Source organism: Bos javanicus, chromosome 13 (genome assembly GCF_032452875.1).
Source record: "Bos javanicus breed banteng chromosome 13, ARS-OSU_banteng_1.0, whole genome shotgun sequence".
Classification (NCBI taxonomy): Eukaryota; Metazoa; Chordata; class Mammalia; order Artiodactyla; family Bovidae; genus Bos; species Bos javanicus.
In genome coordinates, this window is record NC_083880.1 from 58139945 (window position 1) to 58162864 (window position 22920).

The window sequence follows — 22920 nt, forward strand, 5'->3', positions numbered from 1 at the left end:
AGTAAGGTTTAATCTCAGGCAGGTGGGGGCTTTCCCTTGTCTAGCTCTCTTCCAGGATTTCTTCCTCACTTTCCAGCTGCTCTGGTCACCTCTGTCTCTGTCCTTTGACTTCTCAAGCCAGTAAAACAGTAGCTTTTACTTTAAGTTCAGCTACCCTGCATGCTGGTGCAGAATGAGGGGTGCCCTGAGCAGAAAGACAGCAGCAGGGCATGTTGTATCCAAGGTCTGCTCCCTTTTAGTCTTGCCAGTGTTTGGTAAGTCTTTGGTGATGGCCTGCAAGCCAGCTATTCCTATATATCCCACTTCACCAATATTTGGTTTGGGTAACAGGAGTTCCCCTCTTTGAGTGTTAGTTTCCTCATCTGGAAAAATGAAGATGAATGATACTTATGTCGTAGGTTTTGAGGAACATGAAAGAGGGGATGTTCATAAGTGCTTCATGCATGTGTCGGGCACACAGTAGGCATCTGGTAAGTGGTAACTCTCAGGCTTTAGACCTTCTGATCATGTCTGTGCTCAGTCGTGTCCAACTCTTTGCGACCCTGTGGACTGTAGCCCACCAGGCTCCTCTGTCCATGGGATTCTCCAGGCAAGAATACTGGAGTGGATTGCTATTTCCTTCTCCACGGGATCTTCCCAACCCAGGGATCGAACCCAGGTCTCCCGCATTGCAGGCAGACGCTTTAACTTCTCAGCCACCAGGGAAGCCCTTCTGAGTAAGACGAAAACTGTTGGCCTTCTATTGATATAACTTGACAAAATGCAAAAGAAGGTGTTCTCTGTTTTGACTCCTGGGGTGTTCTGGCAATATTTTGAATATTAGCTTTCAGAATCTAGTTAGTGATCCATGTGAGATCTGTGCTGTGGTATCTCAAGTGACCTGGGTTTTTTCTTGTTATTTGTAATCTGCAAGCTGTCATCAGTGCTGAGCAAGAGCACAGTTGAACGCCTGCTGTTCCCTTGATTCTGTGAACTGTGTGGCTACGGGAAGCTCTTTCAAGTTCAGAAGGTGGGATCATGTGGTTTCAAAACTCAGAAAGTTAAAACATTCAAGATCGATTCCTTTAAAGTGCCTGGACTTCCTCAGTAGACACAGTCTGGATGAAAAGTGCGGCCAGAGTAAACTGTGTAAGACCCAGTGAATACCGCTGCCCTTTCTCCCTGCCACTCGGGCCGTGGAGATTCGGGGAGGCACAGGAGGGAGGGACCTGCTGAGACCTGTCGGCTTGTGCTTAGACACCGGGCCAGGTGTGCAGGGCCTCTCACTGTGTGGGCTGAGGGGCTCTAGGACCCTCTTAGCTTTGCCGTCCGTTCTGACTGCACTCCCTGCTCTGCCCTCCCCTTTTATGGCTGGTCACTTGGTTGTCAGAGTCTTCCTTCTGAAGGCCATTGCCTCCCCACCCCCTCCCCGTCCCCAGCAGCCTCCCCCTCCGCCTTGCTGTGCAACTGCTCATCTTCTCTATGGCCTCTCCTCATGACACGATGTGGAGCCAAGTAGACAGGGCTCATTTACCATGCAGAGAATATTAAGGGTCTCTTTTGCTCTATTGCTAACCAAATGCATTATGTATTGAGACAATTAGGAGCCAGAACGTCCTAGCATGTGGTGCTCAGCTGTAAATCTTCTGTTTCCAATGCAGCCAAGGCACCTGGGTGGTGCCGAGTGGGCGCCGGACTCGGTAAGTGCTTGTTAGCTGCCTGACCAGCGGAGTAATTGCTCTCAAGCTTCCTGCTTGTTGGTTTTCACAATTTGTTAAGACAAAAAGAAATCTGAGAATAATGAGCATGCGTTTTGCCTCTTTAAGGTGCGTGCTACAGATTTTGGTGATATTTGTCACGCTGTCAGACAAGAAGGCCCTGAACAATTTTTGGTACATGACATTTTGCAAATTGTAATTGCCGACGCACATCTTAGGGCACTTTTGAAATTAGTGGTAAAGTTTTGTCTTTATGAGCCTGTTACTTTGGAATGGCAGCTCAATTTTGCATTCATCAGTTTCAGGTTTCTTGACTCCAGGAGCTGAGGTTTCTCTTAAGCACCGGGTGGCTGGTTGCGGGGTTGAGCAGGAGCAGCCCCCGCCTCTTTCCTGGGGGCTCCTGCTGTAGCTTCCTCTCTGGTCACTTCCCCCAGTCTCTTCTTGTTGTCTAAGCCACCAGCTCTGTTCCTTCGTGACTACTCTTTCTGTAACACTGTTCCACCACCTCACTGCTGGGCTTCAGTACCTGTGGGACTTTTCTTGGTTTACAGATTAAAATCCAGACTCCCATTTGCTCCTCCTCTGCCCGGGTCCCTTCACAGGTGCCTTTCCTGTCTCACCTCCACCACCTCCCTCAGGTCTGATTGCTGCTCTAACCATTGGTCATGCATGTGAATCACGGGGAAGGCGAAAGGGGGTATTTTTGATAAAGACCCTGGTGATTCTTGGCACAGCAGGGTGGAGAACCATGTCACCCTTTGGCTGGGGGGCTTTTCAGGGCCTCAAGGCTTTCTGCTCTTGCATACCGCCTCTCTCCCCGACTTCCCTGCTCATTAGTACCCACCTCCCTCTAGAGGCTTCCCTGCCTGGGGGGACCCTGCTCACAGTTCACACCCAGCTTGCAGGTGCATTTGCTTTCTCCCTGTCTGGACTCACCTGCCGCTGTGTCAGAGTTAGTTTCTCCCTTCTTGGCATTCTGTAGCATTGTGTTCAGGGTGTGTCCCTCACACTTGTGTGTCCCTCACATGCCTCTTTACAGTGTCACTGATGGGGGACCTTCACCTAGTCATGTTGGTCTGCTTCTCCACTGCCCACTGAGCACCAGGTCCCCAGAGAACTGTGCTGAGTAAGCACTTGCCACTTTTATGTGACAGGGCATAATACCTGGATGGTTTGAATTAACCTCAAAAAGTATCATCTTTAAGTTGATTTTTAAATTTAAGTTTAGAAGCTCATTTTGTTCTATTTAAACTGTAGCCATTCAACATAATTCTGAAATAATTTTTAGTGGGCTGTTGCCATGAACACACAACGTTATCTCCTATAGCAGACAGGAGAAGAGCAGTGACCAACATACTAATCCTTCTGTAAGTGGAAATTTCCACGATCATATGTTTCTATTTGTGAAACATTTTGGCTAATTATTTTACCTAAGGATATTAAAAACAAAGCCTTATTTTTAAAGGGTAAATTTAAAAAGAGGTCATAATCATGACTGCCATACAGATATAAGATGAACACAGGTCAGAGCGTTTATTGAATACATCGATTAGTGAAGGAACCAGTAAGATCCAACAACTAGCTTAACTGAAGTGCCATATATTCACAGTCACACTGAGGAGGACCGACGTGAACTTGTAAATTGACTCACCACCATCCATATCCAGGGTGATGATAACCCATTGCATTCCATCACTCCCAGCTTGCCTTCTATGAACAGGAACAGTTTGCATTACTATCAGGTTTTAACAGTCTGCCCTCTATGACTAAAAGGAAGACTGTGGCTCAGACATAAAAAAAAAAAAAAAAAAAAAAAAACCTGCCTGCAATGCAGGTAAACCCGGGTTTGATCCTTGAGTGGGGAAGATCCCCTGGAGAAGGGAATGGCAACCCACTCCAGTATTCTTGCCTGTAAAATTCCATGGACAGAGGAGCTTGGTGGGCTATAGTCTATGGGGGTTGCAAGGAGTCGGACGTGACTGAGCGACTAACACTTTCACTTATGACTAAAGCATCCCCAAAGACCATCTTACCTTGGTGGATGTGCTGCTTGGGGAATCCAGAACTTCAAAGCCATCCACAATTGTTCTCTATAATTCATATAACAGATACCAGTCATTCAGCCTTTGGGAGCTTTTCTGTATTTATCTTGTTGGATTTAACCAGGTCATTTGCTAGAATTAAGGGGTAAAGGAAGTTACTTCTCATTATTTCTGTTTGTTTCAGATGCTTCCTTTTGGACTCATATCTGGTTCCCTTTTCTGCACCCTTAACTTACAGCTCTGCCTCCACGGCATCACTGAGTCAGGCCTGCCCTTGCTCAGGATGGCTGAGTCAGAGCAGCATGGTTCTGTTGGCTTTGGTAGCTCCCGAAGTTTTTTGAGCTCTGCACGGACAGCATGTGGGGGATGCGCAAAGCCTGTGCCGAGTGCTTCCTGGCCGTGGCCCACAACACGTCCCCTGAGGTCTGCAGGTCCAGACTCTGGCCCCTTTTCATCACACTGATCAGTGACCCCTGCCGATGGGTGAGTGTGGCCACTCTGAGGCCTCAGCATGGCCTCTGGACTTGTCACTGTGTCCTGTGTCTTTTCAGTAATGGACCAGCTTATTTAGACTTTGTGAGGATTATTAGGATACCTGACATCTCAGAAGGCTGGAGTGTTGGTAGCAAACAAATATTCCAGAAATGAAAATGAGGAGAAAACTGTAACCGCCAAGTTACCTTTTCTGTTACAGTCATAAACATGCCCACAGTGATTAATAAGTGCTGTTCACATGCTTTACAAAGTCTGGAATTATTTGATATGGAATTAATATTCTGGAAGCATACAAACTACATGATGGTACTACAGTTTTCCTGATTTTCTATTGAAAAATAGTTTATTTGGAACTGAGGGACTGCTTTTAGAAAGCAAAACACCTGCTGAGACATGATTTGGTGGACAGCGAGTTGTCTGGTGGTTAGCCATCTGTCCCACCTGGAATCAAGTGAATCAGACCCCGTACCCGCTGAGCCCTCTCTGGCTGCAGGTGCTCCAGGCTGCCTTCCAGTCCCTGGGCCCCTTCATGTCCACTTTGCCAAACAGCCCTCCAGGGCTGGCCTCTACATTCAGGAAGATGGTACCTTGAACATCTGACCACTGGCTCCGGGTTCGGACTCAGACATCAGCCTGGGCTACCAGGTGCAGGCGGCTGCGGGGACACAGCCTCCGCCTGGTGAGTTTCAGCCGGATAATTATCAGGGTCCCCGCTTCACCTCAAGCGTCCACCTAAAATTCTAGCAATTATCTCGTCTGGAATTTTAGTAACAGTGACCTTCTGGGCAAGATGGAATATTAGAGCTTTAATTATGTAAAGAAGCAAAAAGTAATTGCAATAATGATTTTGAAACATGACTACTGGGTTATAAATAATGAAGCTACTGTCTCCTAAATTTAGATAAAATATTCATTGAGAGTAGTGATTAAATAACCTATAAAGAAAATTTTCTTTTACCATTTGATTAATGAAGTTCTTTGGACAATTCACACAGGGAAAATGTGAAGTCTCCCAAATAGACTTTTGTGCCATAGGATTTTACATGCACATGAAGGGGACATTCCTGACCCTCTGTTTGTCGGCCCTACACTGTATTTCTTGTATATTCTAGTGATTGATCTTGGGTTTTGTTTTTTTTTTTTTTTGTCTTCCCTCTGAAGATGATGGATACACTCTAAGCAGACCATTCGAGATGGTTCACAAGCATCTCTCCAGTGTTAATGTTACTCAGCAGTGTGAGAGGAGGTAACTCACATCTCAGGTGGTATGGATGCTCTGTAGGGATGGTGGATCCTTCCCTCCACCTTTCTTCACCAAGATTCACTGAGTTCTTGCTGAAGGTCAGGCCTGGGGCGCCATGTCTTCCTCATCAAGACTTTCCAACTGGCTCATGAGTAGCCAGGTCTTACCAGCTCCCACACCTTTTATTTTCTAACGCCTGCCCCCTGGTGGAGGGACTGATGAGCAGTAAGTGCAAGAAGTCTTGCCATGCCAAGGGGTGCCAGCGCACCGAAGCCAGGGCTCATGTACCACTTGGGCACGGTGGAGGGGTTGGCTGCACCTTCCTGTGCCTTTTTCAGTGCACTAAGTACCCCCTGTGGATCTGAGGGTACTGACTGGGCCTCTTGTTCTCTGTGAGGTTAGTATCTTCTGGCCCTAGGAGACCTGAGAGGTTGGGTCTCCAGGTAGATGGGAGGACTGGCTTGTGAGGACGTGGGCCTCACCTTTTCCCAATTTCCTTCCAGTCTGTTGTTGTTTGTTGTTCAGTTGCTCAGTCGTGTCCAATTCTTCGCGTCCCCGTGGACTGCAGTGCACCAGGCTTCCCTGTCCCTCACTATCTCCCAGAGCTTGCTTAAACTCATGTCCATTAAGTCGATGATGCCATCCAACCATCTCATCCTCTGTCACCCCCTTCTCCTCATGCCCTCAATCTCCAGTCTGTTGTATGGCGCTAAAAACTTGCTTCCCTCAATTTAACGTACTTCAGCACAGCCAGGCCAGACAGAGCCAGCTCTGCCCAGAGAACTCTGTCTTTGCCTGTCCACAGACACCAACACCTTCCCACGTGTCAGTAGCTCCTCTGGTGGCCTGGTGGAGAACTCTGTCTTGGCTGGAGCCGAGCTGACCAGTCTTCCCCCAGAGGCCACAAAGCTCCCCAGTGTTAACGACCTCCCCATCCATGGCCCTCCTCGACCGGATTCCTGGGCCTACCCAGAGTGTCCTGAAGATGCTTTCAATAATTTCCTTTTATTGGCAAACTCCTCTCCCTGACACAAGCAAGGACTTAGAGCTGCTGCTGAGTGAGGCTGGCCACGGGAGGGAGGCGGGATTTCACCCGGGGCCATGCACAGGGGCTATGTGGCCAGGAGCGGAATCCAGAGAGTTCTGGATAGCTTGCAAGAGCACATGATGCATGATCCAGGCATTCAAGATAACTGTTGTCCATCGTGATGAGAGAAAACTGCATCTTTCTCTGTATGTGCGTTCCCTTATGTCCCCCCCAGGGAGGGTAGTGCAGGGGGAGCCTGGCTCAGTCTTTCCTCACTGCTGTCACCCCGGGGATCCCACTGTGCAGGTCCCAGCAGGGGTTTCACCTCCTTGCTTTTCAGCCATGCCTGCAAAACTGGAGCCGGCTTTCAGGTAAAAGCAGGCAGTTCTCAGGCACATCCTAAGCAGTGGAAATTTCATTAGCTCCTTGGACCCGGTTCTGTCACTTCCTGTGTGACAATGCCCTTTCTAGTTATGAACAGCTAAGGACAGTGCCCCTTTCAGAGCCTGTTAACTCAGCCCTCACCTAAAGCTGAAGATGTTTGCCTTTGTGCAGCCAGGAAAAGTACAACTTCTTCTCTGGGGTATTTTTCATGCCGTGACTAGTGTTCCCACAGAGTGTCTGATCTGGGAGCCAGGCCCTGCGGTCCATATCCATCATCACGCCTCTTCTTTCTCTAAACACGGCTAGATTTGTATTCTTCCCTGAGTTGGGGAAACTGGAAAAAAAAAAACAACACTTGCTGCTGTTGCCAGGCAAAGATTTGTGAAGCCTTTCGGGAAAGGAAATGTGAAAATCCAGTTAGCCCTGTGATTATTCTGTGTCTTTAAATTCATAAAGGAAATTAACTCAGCGTTTGCTGAAGGATCAAGCACATGTAACATATCGCTCCTAATAGTTATAGACAAAGGTCTGTTCTTGGAAAATGCATTTCTAAAGCTGAGTTATTCAGTGCCTGGACCTGGACTGGGTGCTGAGGCTGTGATGACAGACACACAAGGCCCTTATGGCCTGGTTGAGGGGATTGTGGATACAATCCCCTGCATAGGGAGTGTCAGGGGCTGGGGCAGGGGCGGGTGCGCAGGCCAGGAAGCCATCCGTCCTGGGGGCAGAGGAAGGGTCTGGGAGAAGACCTGGCAGAGCAGCTGACATGTGAGGCGGGCTGTAGGCAATGGCCAGGAGTCTATCATCTCGAGAAGTCAGGGATGAGTTCAGAGGTTTCCTCCAGTTTCCCCAAAGCATTTGTGAAATCCTGCATGCAGATGCGGACTTAATCTCTTTGTGAGAAAGGACCCACAACTTTCATCAGTGCTCAAAGGGATCTGGGACCCCAAAGATTCAGAAAGAAACCCCACGTTGAGGATTCGTGCCCTAGCCATGGCGGGGTGTGGTCTTTGCAAGCTCCAAATATTTCATTGACTGTCTGGGATTTGACTGGTGGAAAACAGGATGCAGGGAGTGCTATGTGTGTGGAGCCGGGGCCTTGGAAACATGAGTTGGTTTTTATAGAAAGGCACGTGAAATATGTCATCTTCACTGTTAGGATAGCCTCAGGTTGTCAAGTCGAGGATAGAAAGAGCGAGTAGCCCTGGGGGCTTGGGAGCGAGGTCTTCAGCCATCCATGAAGATCGCCTCAGCTCATGCATGTGCATGCGTGTGTGGCAGGGCCAGCAGCTGTCCACTTTATAAATGGGGGACCCCCGCCCACTGTGCTTCTGGGCCTCCCAGACAGCGGTGTTCAGGACACTGTGTTGTCTTTCTGTGAAAGATGATGAAGTTAAACTCTGATCTTCCCAGTTGAGGCTTTTCGACTTCAGGTTTGATGCTCTGTGCATGGCTGGTGTTTAGCTGGAATAAAGTTAATGTCTGTAAACCTCAGCATCTCAGCGAGAGCTCGTGCGGGGGCCGGGAGGCGGGGTGGGGGTGCTGTGCTTGTGCAGCACGTTTGCATCCAGCCTGTCTTATTGTAAAGCCAAATCCAGTTATTAAAATTCTCGAAACTTCTCTTCCTGCAGCTCAAGTTCAGGGATTATCAGCTGCACGGAGAGCTGCCCAGCCTGACTCTGTGAACAAGGCCTAGCACCAGCCAAGAGAAGGGCCAAGTGAAGTGTCCATGACAGGTCCCATCCCTGCCCCTGACAGCCAGGGCCCCCAGCTGACCTCACCACCGTGGGGCGAGCTTTCCGCAGCCAGGATATTAGCAAGCACGGTAAGTCTCTGCTCTGTCCCTCTGTCACTGAGGATGTGACAGAAATCACAAAGCCGCATTTTCTTTTATTAATATATCCTGGCAGAGATGATAAATGGCAAATTTAATTTTATTCTTAAGGTCATGTGTTGGATAACTAGACAACCAATCAATGGGGTGATTGATAACACTGACTCTCCTCCACAAAACAGAGGTGGGAGACCAAAAAGCGCCTTCCCCCCTCCCCAGAGATGACGAGACCTGCTTCTTTGGGGGGAATTAAATGCCTAAAGGCTCCATCTCACCGCTGACCGACATTCACATCTTTCAGTGATGAGAGGAAGTTGAGTTCATGCAGCTCCTAGAATGTAAAGTTGACAGCAGCCTTCAAGCTGTGTGTCACCTCCAGCCTGTCCTGTGGGCCTCCTCTCACACCTGGCTGCTCAGGATGGGTGGTGGATGCTGTTTTTGGGGGAGAGATTTTGAAAAGCCAGTAGCTCATCACTTTTTCTCCTCTAGTCTGAAGCCAGCACAGGTGAGACCTGGACTCCACGTCTAGGACAAGGAGGAAGCCCAGCACTTCTTTCTTTAAAAAAAAAAAAAAAAAATTATTGGCCTGGTAGCTCAGGTGGTAAAGAATCTGCCTGCAATGCAGGAGACCCAGGTTCGATTCCTGGGTTGTGAAGATCCCCTGGAGAAGGCAACCTACTCCAGTATTCTTGCCTAGAGAATTCCATGGACAGAGGAGTCTGGTGGGCTACAGTCCATGAGGGTCACAAAGAGTAGGAAATGAATGAGCAGCTAACATAGTTGCTGTGCAGTGTGTTAGTTTCAGATGTACAGCAAAGTGAATCGGTTTCACATATAGGCATATCCGCTAGTTTTTAGATTCTTTTCCCACGTAGGCCATTAGAGTACTGAGTCGAGCTCCCTGTGTTACACAGCGGATCATTGCTAGTTACCTATAGTAGTGTGTCTATATCAACCCCAGTCTCCCAGCTTACCCCTCCCCCTGCCTTGTCTCCTGGCCACCCTATGTTTGTTTTCTACATCCATGACTCTACTTCCGTTTTGTAAAGAGGTTCATTTGTACCTTTTTGTTTAAATTCTACACATAAACTATATCATATGATTTGGCGTTTATTTCTCACCTTAAGTTTCTCCAGCTTTCCAGCTTGCTTGTGGTTCGAGGCTCTGATGCCTTCCTAATTCCTACTAAGCTTGCACACGGACCCCCTTGAGCTGGGGTCCTTCCCAGGTAATGGTAAGCCTATCGAATTAAAATCAGCGAGGGATCTGTGCTCATAAAGTCATGGCGTGTTGGTACTCTTTCATTTGTATGGGCTGTGATGGGCAATCTTCAAAATTGTGGTCTCCAGGGCCAGAGTACCAATTGTTTATCCATTCTCACAGTTTATACTTTGGTTTTCATGATTAAACTAACTTATCACCTCCCTTTACCCCCATTGGTTCACTCCAGTAAAGCAAAACAAAAGACGAATGACAACGGTCCAAATCCTAAATGTTTAAGAATTCGTTAAGGTTGCCTTTGACTAGTAAGGGATGAGATGATATCCTGTTTTGCTGATTGGTTTCAAAAAATAGGCAAGAAAGCTCATATTGTTACCCTTGTTGCCTGGAGTATAAAAACCATCTGTGTTAAGTGGAAAGGTGTGGTCATGTATATCTTGGTGGGAGACGTGGTACTCTTTGGGCTTCTTTGTCATACATGGGCATGAAAACAGAAACGAAAGAACAGACACTTCCAAGCTGGTGTTCTTGAGTGATGGATCTTGAAGGGTCTGCATAGCTGGGCTTTTGGTTTATCCTGAGGTATGTCAGGCAGCTTGAACTTGACCCTTGGTTTCCTAAGGGGTCAGTCAGGATGCTTCTAGTTGCAAAAGAAGAAAAAACAAACAAACAAAAAAACCTCAAAGAGCTTAAGTAATGAGGCAGAAGAGGAGGTGAAGCTGGGAGACTGGTTCCCTCAGCCCTTGTGTTGACCCTGGTCCAGCTCCCCCTTCTACCATCTTTGTGCACCGACTCAATCCAGAGCTGTCCCGGGGAAAGAGGGTCTTGTTCTTCCCACTTGTCTCTTTTGACTGCCTGGTGATTTTCTGGGGAAATGACCTCCCAGCTCCTTCTGGGGTTGCTTTGACTTGGGGTGGTTTACTTAAACCTTAACTTGGCTCCAGGAGTAAGTTCTGTGTGTAATGATGGCACTGAAGACTTGGGAATAAAATTAATTCCTGGAGGAAGAGAAATGATCTATTATTTATTAATCTCTGTGAATTTATTAACTTGGAGAAATTGAGGTCTTAGGTTATCACATCAAAATATTTTCTGTTTTATCATGTCCCTCTATTAAGATGAGCGGTACATTTCAGTGAAAACCTTGGGAATTGAAGGTTCTGGTAGTATGCCTCAGAGCAAGCGAAGCATCTATCGGTGTATTAATCGACTTTCCCGGATCATATATTGAGCTGATTTGTCAGAATCCATTAAGCTAGTCGACAGTATGACATTTCAAGTGCAAGTAGGAAAATCCATGTTATGGTTGAAGGAGAAGGTCAGGTCCATCTCAGTTAATCAATGATCAGAGACCAATATGTCACCGCCGGACGGTCCTGCTCATTTTAATTGTTAACCTAATGTAAAGGTTCATCAGCAAACATTAGAGGTGTTTGTACATGTGAAAATTGAGAACAGTTTCCTAAGTAAATACTCTTTTATCAGCCGTGTCTTTTCACTCAGATTAAATGGGTCCTCCCCTTCACTGTCCACGCTCTCTCTCTGGAGTCCAGCCGGGAGGCACTCTCCCATTCCTGAGAAACGCTGGGGGTACTGATCACCATTTCCTACAAACCTTGTTCTGCCTTCTGGAGTGGTCTATGCTTTAAACGTGTGAGTGTTGATCAGTTAGCCATCCCGGGGATCCTGGGGCTTAAAGAAGGGTGAATGCAGACTCAGGTTGTTGGTACCCACCAACGGGAGCCTGTCTTTTGTAAGAGCCTCAAGCAGCCTTGAATGTAAGATGCACCTTCAGTGAGTGACCTGTGCGATATCAAATATAAGCTTGCAAATGTATTTTTTTGCATCTAGAGAAATGCCACTGACTTCAGGGGGAGCTCTGGCCTTGGTTTGCAGAAGTCATTTCTGGCCTTGAAAGAGGGTTCTTTGAAGGGGGAGCAGTAGGGCGGCTTCCTCCTTTGGACTGTGTTGCTAACCTGCCCACTCTGTCTGCAGGGTCCAGGCGGACCTGGCAGTGGGGTGATGGGCCCCAGTCCCTTCGAAGAGAATAAATCTAAATTACAGGTTTGTTCCTTGACAAGAAAAGCAACTCAAAATTTTACATTATCTGGAAGTTAAATTTAAGAATGGCTGTTGGAGCCAAATGTTTTTCTTCCATCAATATTAATGACATATCTTAGTTCATAATCTCTGTTGCTAATATTTCCTCTCCAACTGAAAAAAAAGTAAATTCTCAAGTAGTGTTTAAAGTATTCTGAACAATCTAGAATGGTATCTTAATAAAACAAAATGAAGTATGAGAAAAGAATTTGACACGTATACATTAATGTTTAATGTCTATTTATGCAAACCATTTAAGTCCTTTTTTTTTCGGTCTGAAAACTTTTTGACAACTTCCTTTGTTGAACCATGTTTGGTTTTGTTCTACCTCATGGCTAGTTTCTTGTGCTATGGAAGTTCTCTTAAAGGTTTGTAATCACTGAATCCCATTGTCCTTATAGAGAAAAGGTGAGTGGGTAATGTCTTAAGAAGGCAGCGTTCCATCCATTGGAAAAAGGTAGTAGTGAGCAGAGTGAGGGCCTCGAGCCATAGAGGCTGGGGCAGTTATAGGAGAAGAGGAGAGGGTTTGCATTCTCCGGAGCTTCCTGGACCAGTCTAACCAGACGTGGATGTTCTCGACTGTGCTCTGTGACATGGTGCTGGACCAGTTTGGAAACGACCCTGCTTTAACTTGCGTCCAGGTTGAAAACTCACCCCCCTGCAAAACCAGAAGTCGGTCCAGGCCTCTCCTCCCTCTTACGTCTCTGCTTGGCTGTTTTCACATTTAAGTTCCAACCACCTTGTCTTTCGTGAGTATTCTCCCTCTCTCCTACAACCATGATGGTTTCCTTTCTCTCCCATTTCCCAGGACATAAAACCTCAGCCCCTGCTAGATCAGTGTGTGTCCATGACCGACCCAGCAGCACAGACCGTCAATACCAACATAGCCTAACACTGCTCCTGCAGCCTGCCTGGGGGTGGCGCTCACCCTGGGCCGGCAGAACTGGCACTGCCTGAAAGGTACATATAAGACGCTGGCCTCCGACGTGCAGGTAAAAGGAGCCTTTGCAGAGGCTGGCACAGAACAGCTAATTAGGAGACGGGGAAGCTGCGGCCAGGCCCACTGACCTGTGCTTTTTGTGGCCGACGTTGGCGTGTTTACTGGCCTCTGATGAAATAGAGCCTTAAGTGGTCAGCACTTGGCAGTATCAGTTTTGCTCCAGAAATGCCACCTACTCTCTTGATAACACTGAGTTCTGCTTGCCTTCTGTGGTCCACCCCGTGGAAAGTCCAGTGCACCCTGGCCTTCTCTTTCCACGAGCTTGCTGTGATCTTTGGGGATCAGTTAACAGCAGCCCACCTGCTACCCGTCTTCAATGGATTTCTAAAGGACCTGGATGAAGTATGAATAGGAGTCCTCAAACACCTGTATGATTTTCTAAAGGTAGGGAGAAGGGTTAAAACAATAAACAAACCTCCCCTCTTCAATACAATTTTTTAAAACCCTGGGTAGGTATAGATTCAGTTAAAAAAAAAAAAAAAAAAGCAGCTGTCTGGGTTTCTTCAGTTGAAACGTATCATCCACAGTCTTAAAGTGGGCATTCTTTCAGTGGTGGGTAAATATTTTTCTGTCTTTCCTCCTAATCCCCCTGTCCCTTAGAGTTCTAATGCCATGGAGAATTACACTCCGGGAAAGGAGAAGCTGGGCTGCCGGGCGGCGTGTGCCTTGCCCGGGGTCATCTAAGGGAAGAGCCCGGCTGAAATCCAATCTCAGTTCTGCATGAAGAGGTTTTTCTTGCAAGATGGTGCTGATTGCCTCCTTGTCTTTTTTTTTCTCCCCTCCTAAAGGAATGATGAGTGTAAAACTGAGAGTTTAAAAATGACCTCAAGAAACTAATTAGTCGCATCCAGACGACCGGGAGCTGCCCTTGACAGAGCTGGGCGCCTGCTGCTTGGCTGGTGTGGGCACAGAGCGCGCGAGCAGCGCCTCCTCCCTGGGAAGCAGCGTGGCATTATCTCCCGAGCACACACAGGCCTGGGTTTTTTGTTGTTGTTTTTTTTCTTCCAGGCTGGAAATTGTGAAAGATGGAAGAGTGGAGGGCGTGTAGAAACACACAAGCACATACACGAAACAGGGGGGAAAGGTTGGAAGCAGTCAGGGAGGCACTGTCCGTGTGTTCACAGCAAAGCTAATTCACAGCCACTCTGGGTAATGGAGACACAGGCGTCAGGGAGACATACGGCTATGGCCAGGCACAGATGTATAACCTGAAGTTTATAAGAAAACAGAGTATTGGGGGGCGTTCTGGAGGATTATATATTCTTATTTATATGTAAATTTTTAAAAACTAGTTGCTTCATGAAGACAAGAGGAGAGAATATCTTTATCAGCTTCAAGAATTTGTAGTGACCGATAACAACAGGAATTGGAGGTTTCCATATGAACTAGCAGAGTAAGTAAAACCTGTTCGGGGATATGAGAAGGCAAATTAGATGGAATAATTCTTAATTTCCCTACCTTATAATTGATTTCTAAAGTAGCAGTAAGAGTCTTCTTCTGGATAAAGAGATTATGTTTTTATTAAGGGATAAACTGAATTCCAAAGCTCTAAGTTACAAATACCACAGTCTCCGGGGAGACATTCATTTTCAGAGGCAGACAGGGCGAGAGTCACTTTGGAATTAGAGTGTTCTGCTGTTCTATAAGGCAATTTATTCGAACCAAATAAAAGATGAATCACTCGCTCTTCAATATTCTCCTATTAATCGGAGCAGTTTTTGCCAAAGCTTTCTTGAACATTCTGAGTGTAACCCTCTGTTTAAGGACACAGCGTGGTTTATACACTTCAGCTCCTAAAGAAAATTATGCTACAGTGAGAGAGATGAGAAAGTCTAACCCAGATGAGGTGATTATTGAATAAAAACGTCCCCCAAGGTGGCTCATTTTGTGCGTGAAGGAGTTATTTAACTCCATTGTGTGCCGGCAAGAAGAATGTTCAAGGTCTTGGTGATTGCAGAAGAGTGAAATTGTCCCCTTAAATAATTCTCCTTCCTGGGGTGTAGAATGTGCTTTCCGCAGTATTGAGTAGATTTGTTTGTGGTCGTGTTGTTTGGGTGTTAGTTTTCACCTCCTCAAGATTTATTTCTGTAATCTCTTGTTTTCATTTTTCTTGCCCTCAACTAGAAATCTCTCAAATAATTGTCTTCCCTGTAGAAATCCATCAGGATTTTGCAGCTCTTCGGGATAAGATTTGGCCGATGCCAGGGGCAAACGAAAAGATTTTCTCTTCGCTGTGATCCTTAATCATTATGCTTAATTTGAGAGATTGAGGTTTGAGTCATTATGCCTTGTTCCCGGCGCATTTTCTGAGAAAAACAGGCCCACGTTTTTTTCCGTGAAGGCATCGCGCCCTCTAGCGGCCGATGCGGAAACTCGGCGCGGCCCGCCTCAGGCTGGGCTGAACCGTCTCCCCCGGGTCGGGGGCGCCGATGGGGATGCGAGGACCGAGACCCCGGGTGGGGTTGGGGCCGGAGGCCGGCAGGAACCGGGAACGGGGGGCCGGAGACCAAGGATGAAGTCGGGACGAGGGACCGGCTGATCCACCTCCCGGGGCCGGCGATCCAGGGAGGGCACGGTGTGGACCCGGTGCTGGTGCCGGTGCTGGCTGCGAGGACCCGTTTCCCGGGCCGGGCCGAGCCGACTAGCCTCGCCCGACGGCGTTATTGCCAACATCTGTGCGGTGGTTATTGAAGCCGAAGCCCACCGATATAAATTGTGTGTTCCGTGCCCACGATACTGGTATCATTTTTCTGAAAACAGTGCTTTTTTTAAAATTTTTGATATGAAAGTATTCATCGGCACCCCTGGCTTCTGGTTCTAACTTCCACGCAATCACTCTTTAATTTCGTTTCCTTTGCCAGGGTGGAAATCATGCCGTTTGTTTCTGTTCCCCTCTCCCCTTCCCCACTTGGAGAGAGCTCTCTGGCGGTGGCTTGTTCCCGCCGGCGGGTGATGGATTTTCCCGGGAGCGCGGAGCCCGGCTCGGTTCTCCCAAAGCGGACCTCGTGCGAGAGCGCGAGCCGAGAGCTCAGGCAGAGCAGTTAGTCTGCAGCGTCGGGGCTGCGGCGACCGGGAAACCTCGTTTGGTTTCCCCTTGATCTGCTGATCTTCGGGAACTTCAGCGTCCTGGCTATTTTTATGTTATCTGATATTTAAAAGTTTTATGTGTTTTCGAAATGATAACCTAAAGTTGAAAGATTAAAGCCCTTATTCATAAATTTCTCAACCTCTGTTTTACAAAGTCTAACTTATTTTCTTTTGGTTTGATTTGTGTGCGTGAGAGAGATGAAGAATTAAGATTTCTTTGTTTTTCTTCACTTTTCTTTGCGTAGCCATTTTCCCTCAGCTTCCGTTGATTTCACGCCCGGCTATTTTTGTCTGTAAGATGAAATGAGAGTAAAGAGATAAATAATGTTTTTCACATTTCATAATTTATTTTCTTTTTAATTTCAGACAGTTGATACTGATTTTGGAACTCCATAATCCCAATTATGTTTATGATCATTTAATGCACATTGCCTTAAAGTTGTGTGCAGATAAAGTTTCTGAGGTTCAGTGAATCTCCTTCAAATTAGTCAGGAATCATGGCCTTTTCTGTTTATGATTTTTAGAAAAAGGAATATTTATGTTTCTTCCATTTTAACTCCTGTATTTTATCTGGGCTTAATTTGTCCATTTACTCATGAAAGCAGCTTTTATTTTAAAATTAGAAACTGTATTATAGTTTTATTAATATAAAGTTAGCTCTTTGGTTTAACTGTGTGCCTGAGTATGAAAATCGTAGATAAATTACTTTATGTATCACACCCTTTAAACAGTGGCTTAGTGTTTTCTTCTAAACATAGATTGGGTTGATTCTCTAACACGGTTTTATTTAAAAAAGTAGTTAGTAAGTAGACTCCAGCGAAGAAAAGATGATCCTGTTTTATGTGAGCTTATACCAGCTGAACACTGAGAAAAAAAAAAAAACCCATTTGAAAATATCGATTTACTAAGGTACTCTGATGGTGTTAAAATGTTATAAAAATGGCATGTTCTGAAAGGTAATGATTTAGTTAGCAAGGGGACATTTTCTCAGATTTGGAATCTTAAGATTAATAATGTATTTTTCTAATGCCATTCCCTTTTTAAAATTCTGTTTTTTATGAAGGGTTTTATGTGTGTGTGTGTGTGTGTAAAATGCCATATATTTAAACATCTTTTTTCCTCTGTATTCTAATGATCACTGTGACAAAAATTACTTTCTCCCGTGCTTATAAATTCATTTTAAAAGTGGAACGGTGCATAAAAATGTCTCGTTTCCGTGTAGAGTAGTATTCATAATTCAAGTAGATGGCAGCATTTTAAATTTGCTCTTCTAATATTTTTCACAGGTTGTGGCAATTCTGCAGAAGTTCTGTTCAAACAGTGGAAGTGCACTGGGATTCAGTTTCATCGTGAACTCATCCCACGGTTCCGGCACTGTTCTAAGTGGGTCGGAAGGCAAGCATTTGCTTTCATTTGTCAGGTTGGCAGGGGCCCCAGGGGAGCATCCAGCACGAGCATACGTTTCCTGTGTGACATCAACGCACAGCACCAGGCGAAGGATCCCAGCCCTGGAGGACTGGCCAGAAGCTTGGGGATCAGCGGACCAGGCCCCCTCACGCCACAGCCTGGTCAGGCAAAGAACCTGCCCAGGGTTCTGCAGCCCCTCTGTGCAGTCCTCTGTGGGTAGCAGCCGGGCACCTGCTGTGTGCCCGGCGTGCTGATGCCGTAGCAGGGTGGGAACCACCTCCTGCTCTCCTGGCACCTGCTGCCCAGTGCGTGGGGGCTAGGTCCAGACCCTGCTCCGGTCATGTCCGGTCCTGCTTCTGGGGAAGTTGGGGGGTGGGGGCAGTGAGGAACAGAGTAGTGGGGCAGAGACAGCTTCATCTCTTTAAGGTGAAGTTCAGGTCCCCAGGGAGCCCTCTCTAATTGTTGCTCAGTCGTGTCATATTCTTTGCGACCCCATGGACTGTAGCCCACCAGGCTCCTCTGTCCATGGGATTCTCCAGGCAAGAGTACTGGAGTGGGTTCCCATTTCCTCCTCCAGAGGATATTCCCGACCCAGGGATGGAGCCCTCATCTCTGGCATCTCCTGCGTTGCCAGGCAGGTTCTTTAACACTGCGCCACGTGGGAAGCCCACCCTCTCTACCCAGCATCTCAGAAACACGGGCATGATTGTGTTTGGCTAGGGACGGTGGCTGCCACTTTTGATCGCCTGTGTGTGTCAGGCCTCTCATCCCACATCTAATGCCAACGCCTCTGATGCTGACAGGAAGGTCCCCCCGGTGTGGAGCTCGGTGTGCCCATACACTTCCAGTTTGTTTTTAGTTGGAGGAATTGAAGCCCAAAGAGGTTAAGTAACTTGCTCAGGATCACATAGGAAGTATAAAACCATGATTTTGTTTGTTTGTTTGTTTTCTGCTAAAGTGCTATTTTAACAGTTTTAACTTTTCCTCAGGCACATACCCTGTGGCACACAGAGGGAGCGGGAGGAGCATAGTGAACTCCTGTGTGCCTGTCACCCAGCTTTGCCAACAGTGTAGTAAAAGCTGGGATTGGCTTCCGCCTGACCCTGGCCCCAGACCCCCCTTTCTGTCTCTGGGAACCAGCCCCGCCTTCCCCACTGAAGAACTCACGAGGGGCTGCCGCAGGCCTGCAGGGGTTATCACAGGGGAACCATGGCCATTTACTTGTAGAAGGGCAAACTTGGGGCAGAGTTAGTGCCAAATTCACCAACCACAGGCCTGGTACTGCAGGCTTTTATCAAGAAGATAAGATAAAAAGATAAAATCCTATTTTGTGGAGAAAGGGTAAATGAGAGACATTTGCTTTTATTTTAAAATTCTTTTTTTTTTTTTCTGAGATTCAGACAGTCCACAATGAAATAAAGGGAAAAGGGACCAACTAATTTTGTCTAAGAAAAATCAATTTTCTTGTGTGTGCTTTCATTAAAGATTTAGAAAACCCTACAATAACACATACAGAAGGACAGAGGACTCAGCCAAGAGAACCTCCCAAGGGTCATGTGGATTATCATTTAAAGGTGGGGAGGGAGCATAACCTGGAGGTTAGCGGGGCCACCTTTGGAGTCAAAACCGGTTAGTCTGAAGGCCGAGTCTCCTGTCTCCCTGCCGAGTGGTCTTGGGCAAAGCCCCCTCTCTGCCTCTGCGCTGCCTCTCTGCCTTCTGTGAGACGGGGCTTCGGTGGCAGGGGTCTGCCTCCTGGCATGGTCCTGAGGCTTCAATGAGCAGATGCGCCCGCGTTACCCAGCAGAGCTCCAGGCACCTGGAAGGCACTCGTAGATGTCAGCTGCTGTTGCTCCCCTGTAGGCGGAGGAACTTCAGGATTTAGAACCCATTTTCCTGGTTTAGAACCCCCACCTCGCTCCTGGTTGCGGATTAGGAACCTTTGGGTGTCACCGTCACAGTGGACTCACCTGTAAAACTAGGCTTGCTCTGATTTCCACCACTGGCTATGAGAACGAGTTGGGAGCATACACGTGAGACTCTTTGTAAGCAGAGCAGCGGTGAATGCTGGTGGTTTTCACGGAAGCTGCATTTGTTACCTATGCACAGATGGCCGGGCGCTGGATTGGGGTCTGGGGTTTGATTGTCACGTGACAGGCGTGGCCCCTGTCCTCAGAGCCTGAGGCCTGGTGAATGCCGGGCGTGAAGGTTCCTCACCCTTACTTTGGCGCCATGCTAGACTCCTCAAGGATGTCTGCATTCTCGTTGCTGCTGCATTGTACAGATGAGGAAACTGAGGCCCAGAAAGGTAAAACCACTTACTCATGGCCACGAAGCCAGTAAGTGATCAGACTGGGTTTTGAACCAGGACTTGTCTGACTCCAAAGCCTTTGCCTTCTCCACCAGATGTTACGGGCAGTTGGACCCCAGTGCTTGGCAGTGAATTATAAAGTGGTAATAACCAAATTCAGTGGTTGAGATTTTGAAATTCACACACATACTTCTCAGACCAAACGATCCTGAAATTACTTCTTTGGAATCACAGAAGTGTATGTTTTTAGAAAAAGCATGCTGACCCCTAGTGAAAAATGTCCACTTTTTGGCTGTGACTTTCTTTTCATCAGAGGCAGTAGTGAGCAAAGAGTGTATCCCCATGGACCAGTCTGTCGAACACATACTGCCCAGCCTTTTAAGCCTCATATCAAATCCTGTGCCAAACGAGAGGGTTTTGCTTGCCAAAGCTCTGAGGCAGATACTATTGGAAAAGGGTACTTGGGCCAGTTTTCTGAGCTTACAGATTTTAAATTTCATCAGACAGCAGCTGGTTTTCCTCTTTCAGGAACTGTGGCAAATTGTGTGATATGGCATACTTCAGATTTATTATACAAATTGTTATGTCTTATGCATGTGTATGTGTCATATCCCACTCTTTGTAACCCCACGGACTGTAGCCTGCCAGGTTCCTCCGTCCATGGGGTTCGCCAGGTGAGAATTCTAGAGTGGGTGGCCATTTCCCACTCCAGGGAATCTTCCTGACCCAGGGATCAAACCCAAATTTTCTGCGTTTCCTGCATTGCAGGCAGATTCTTTACCTGCTGAGCCATCAGGGAAGCCCTACTTTATGCATAAAACGTTACTTATAAAATGGCTAGTAAAATTCGATAGCTATTTTATATTTAATAAACATATGCTAAAACACAAAACATTACATAGTCTTCTAGAAACGAGAGAAACTTTTATGAGTTTTAAGCTCTGACATAGAGATTATGAAAGGAAGTCAATTTAAGCATTAACTATGATTGGTTTTAATGATATTAATTTTGTCGTCAGTCAGAAATAGTTTATATCCCAACCTAGTCAGTTATTTTAAGCCTGAACAGGGCCTAACATAAGATAGTTCAATTCTGCACCAGGGGTACAGGCAAATGTCTTAAATCCTGCCCTGCATATACCCGTCTTGCCTCTTCTCTCCCATCCTGTACCCTAGCTTGCCAGCAACCTGACCCCCACTTCCTGTGTTCTAAGTTGCCGATTCTTTTGTATTGGAGGGAAGAAAAGATAATATTAAAAGATTTTTAGTCATAGTTTTAAAAATATGCCTACCTATTCTAAAAAGTTTGTGTTTACAAGTTAGGAGATACTCTTTGATTAAAGCAATTTTACTACTTTAAAGGGCTTTATGAAACACGGTGTATTGTCCTGAGACGTGGTTTTAAAAAAGAGAAAACCCAGCCCAAACCAGCGTGTGTTTTAGGACACAGTTCATGGCCCCTGTGATTCAGTTTCGTGTCTTGTCTTTTTAGCCTATTTTAGAAATGCCGGTAACCCTCATCTTGGAGTTTCTGAAGAGACTGTCCTGGCTTTGCTGTCCGACCAGAACCAAGATCTTACCTTTTTTGCTGCCCTAGAACCAAAGCGGGGGAATGTTACAGACCCTCGGCATGCTGCAAGAACAGAACTAACCCATCTGTGATCACTGCAAGCCGGTCACTTTGAGCTTGGCACGTGCTGCTTACCGTAACTTGAAGGGGAGCTGACGGTGTCATACCTGCCTGGGGAGGAAAAGTTTCTGAGACTTTGATATTGTGTCCTCCAGGGACCCCTTTTCCATCTGCGGTCACAGGGACTGCTCCTGGGACAGGCACTGGCAGGCACTGAGTTGCTTCTGTGCCCCTACATGCCAGATCAGGAAGTCTGTGCAAAGGTTGTAGAACCAGGTGGCTCCCTGAGTGTGGGAGCCTCCATGACATCAGACTGTCTGGTAGCAGTTTGTTTTGTCTATTACTGATGATATTATTTGACCCCCAGTTACCCCCTCTCCAAAAATAAAGTACTTTACTAGAAGCTTTTACGTCTTCAATAGATTTGCGTATTTGGCTTCCGTCATGCTTTCCCATAAAATATAGTTTATGGTTTTATATTTTATTTTTAACTGAAATATTGTGCATATGTAAATAACTCTTGACGGGAAGAAAATATATTAATGTAAGATTAGTCTCCTATCAGTGAACAGAACAAATACATCATTTAAATTTATGTTCTACTTGGAGTTGCTGCAAATATAGCCCCATTTTTTTTTTACTTGTGAGAGATGTGATAGTTAAAGAAATCTACTAAAGCATGATTTATGGCACTCTTTCTAATATTGTACTTTTGTTATAAATTGTACTCTGACCTTTTTCTCAGGCACTCACGCCTCCCCTTCTTGCAGGAACCGTTTCCATAAAGAGATATATTGGCTTTTGATAGAGACATAAAGCAGAAAGATTTTCATTCTTTTTTTTTTATTTTCATTCTTATATGGCTATATTATCATTTGTTTAAGAGATGGGAGGGAAATTGATCACTGAGATGCATGGATTTGAACTTTATATCTGATGCTTTAGAATCTTAAAAATAGGAAAGCACAGTTCTGATCAATCTATATAGTTGGCCACAAACACCAGTGATGTAGGGGCTTAAGTTATGATACACTTCAAATCTAAGTACATAAGACTTAAGAGTTTGTGCTTTTAAAATCTAGACCAAGAGAAAGATGCTCTAGAATTTAAAAGGTTTTTGATTAATTAATAACTCAAGGTTCTAGAAACATCTGATTAAGTTTTGCATGCATGTATGCTGATGTTATTTTTCTTTTTTCTATTTTTATCTTCTCAAAGGCCAACAGGCAGGGAGGAAGGAGCAGCCTGTTTGGGGTCCGAGAGTGGGCTGCAAAGGGCACATGAGTTATTTCCATTCTTCCCTGGGATCTTTTTCTTATCTTTCTTTTCTTTTTTTTTAAATAAAATTTCTTGAGCTAATATTGAGTTTCTGATGCTTTCCCCTCCCCCAAATTCCACTGGGCTGACTCTAAAAAGTAAGGAAGGAATCCATACCGTGCCAAAGA

At 46.2% G+C, this 22920-nt stretch overlaps 1 long non-coding RNA gene across 1 annotated transcript; it reads left to right on the forward strand.

Moving 5' to 3' along the window:
• Window positions 1-1017: 1017 nt before the first annotated feature.
• Window positions 1018-21878, forward strand: LOC133259483 (uncharacterized). Its single transcript, XR_009740421.1, has 4 exons — window positions 1018-4913; window positions 5396-5480; window positions 8520-8713; window positions 17417-21878. It is a non-coding gene; the product is annotated as an uncharacterized LOC133259483 (long non-coding RNA).
• Window positions 21879-22920: the final 1042 nt, after the last annotated feature.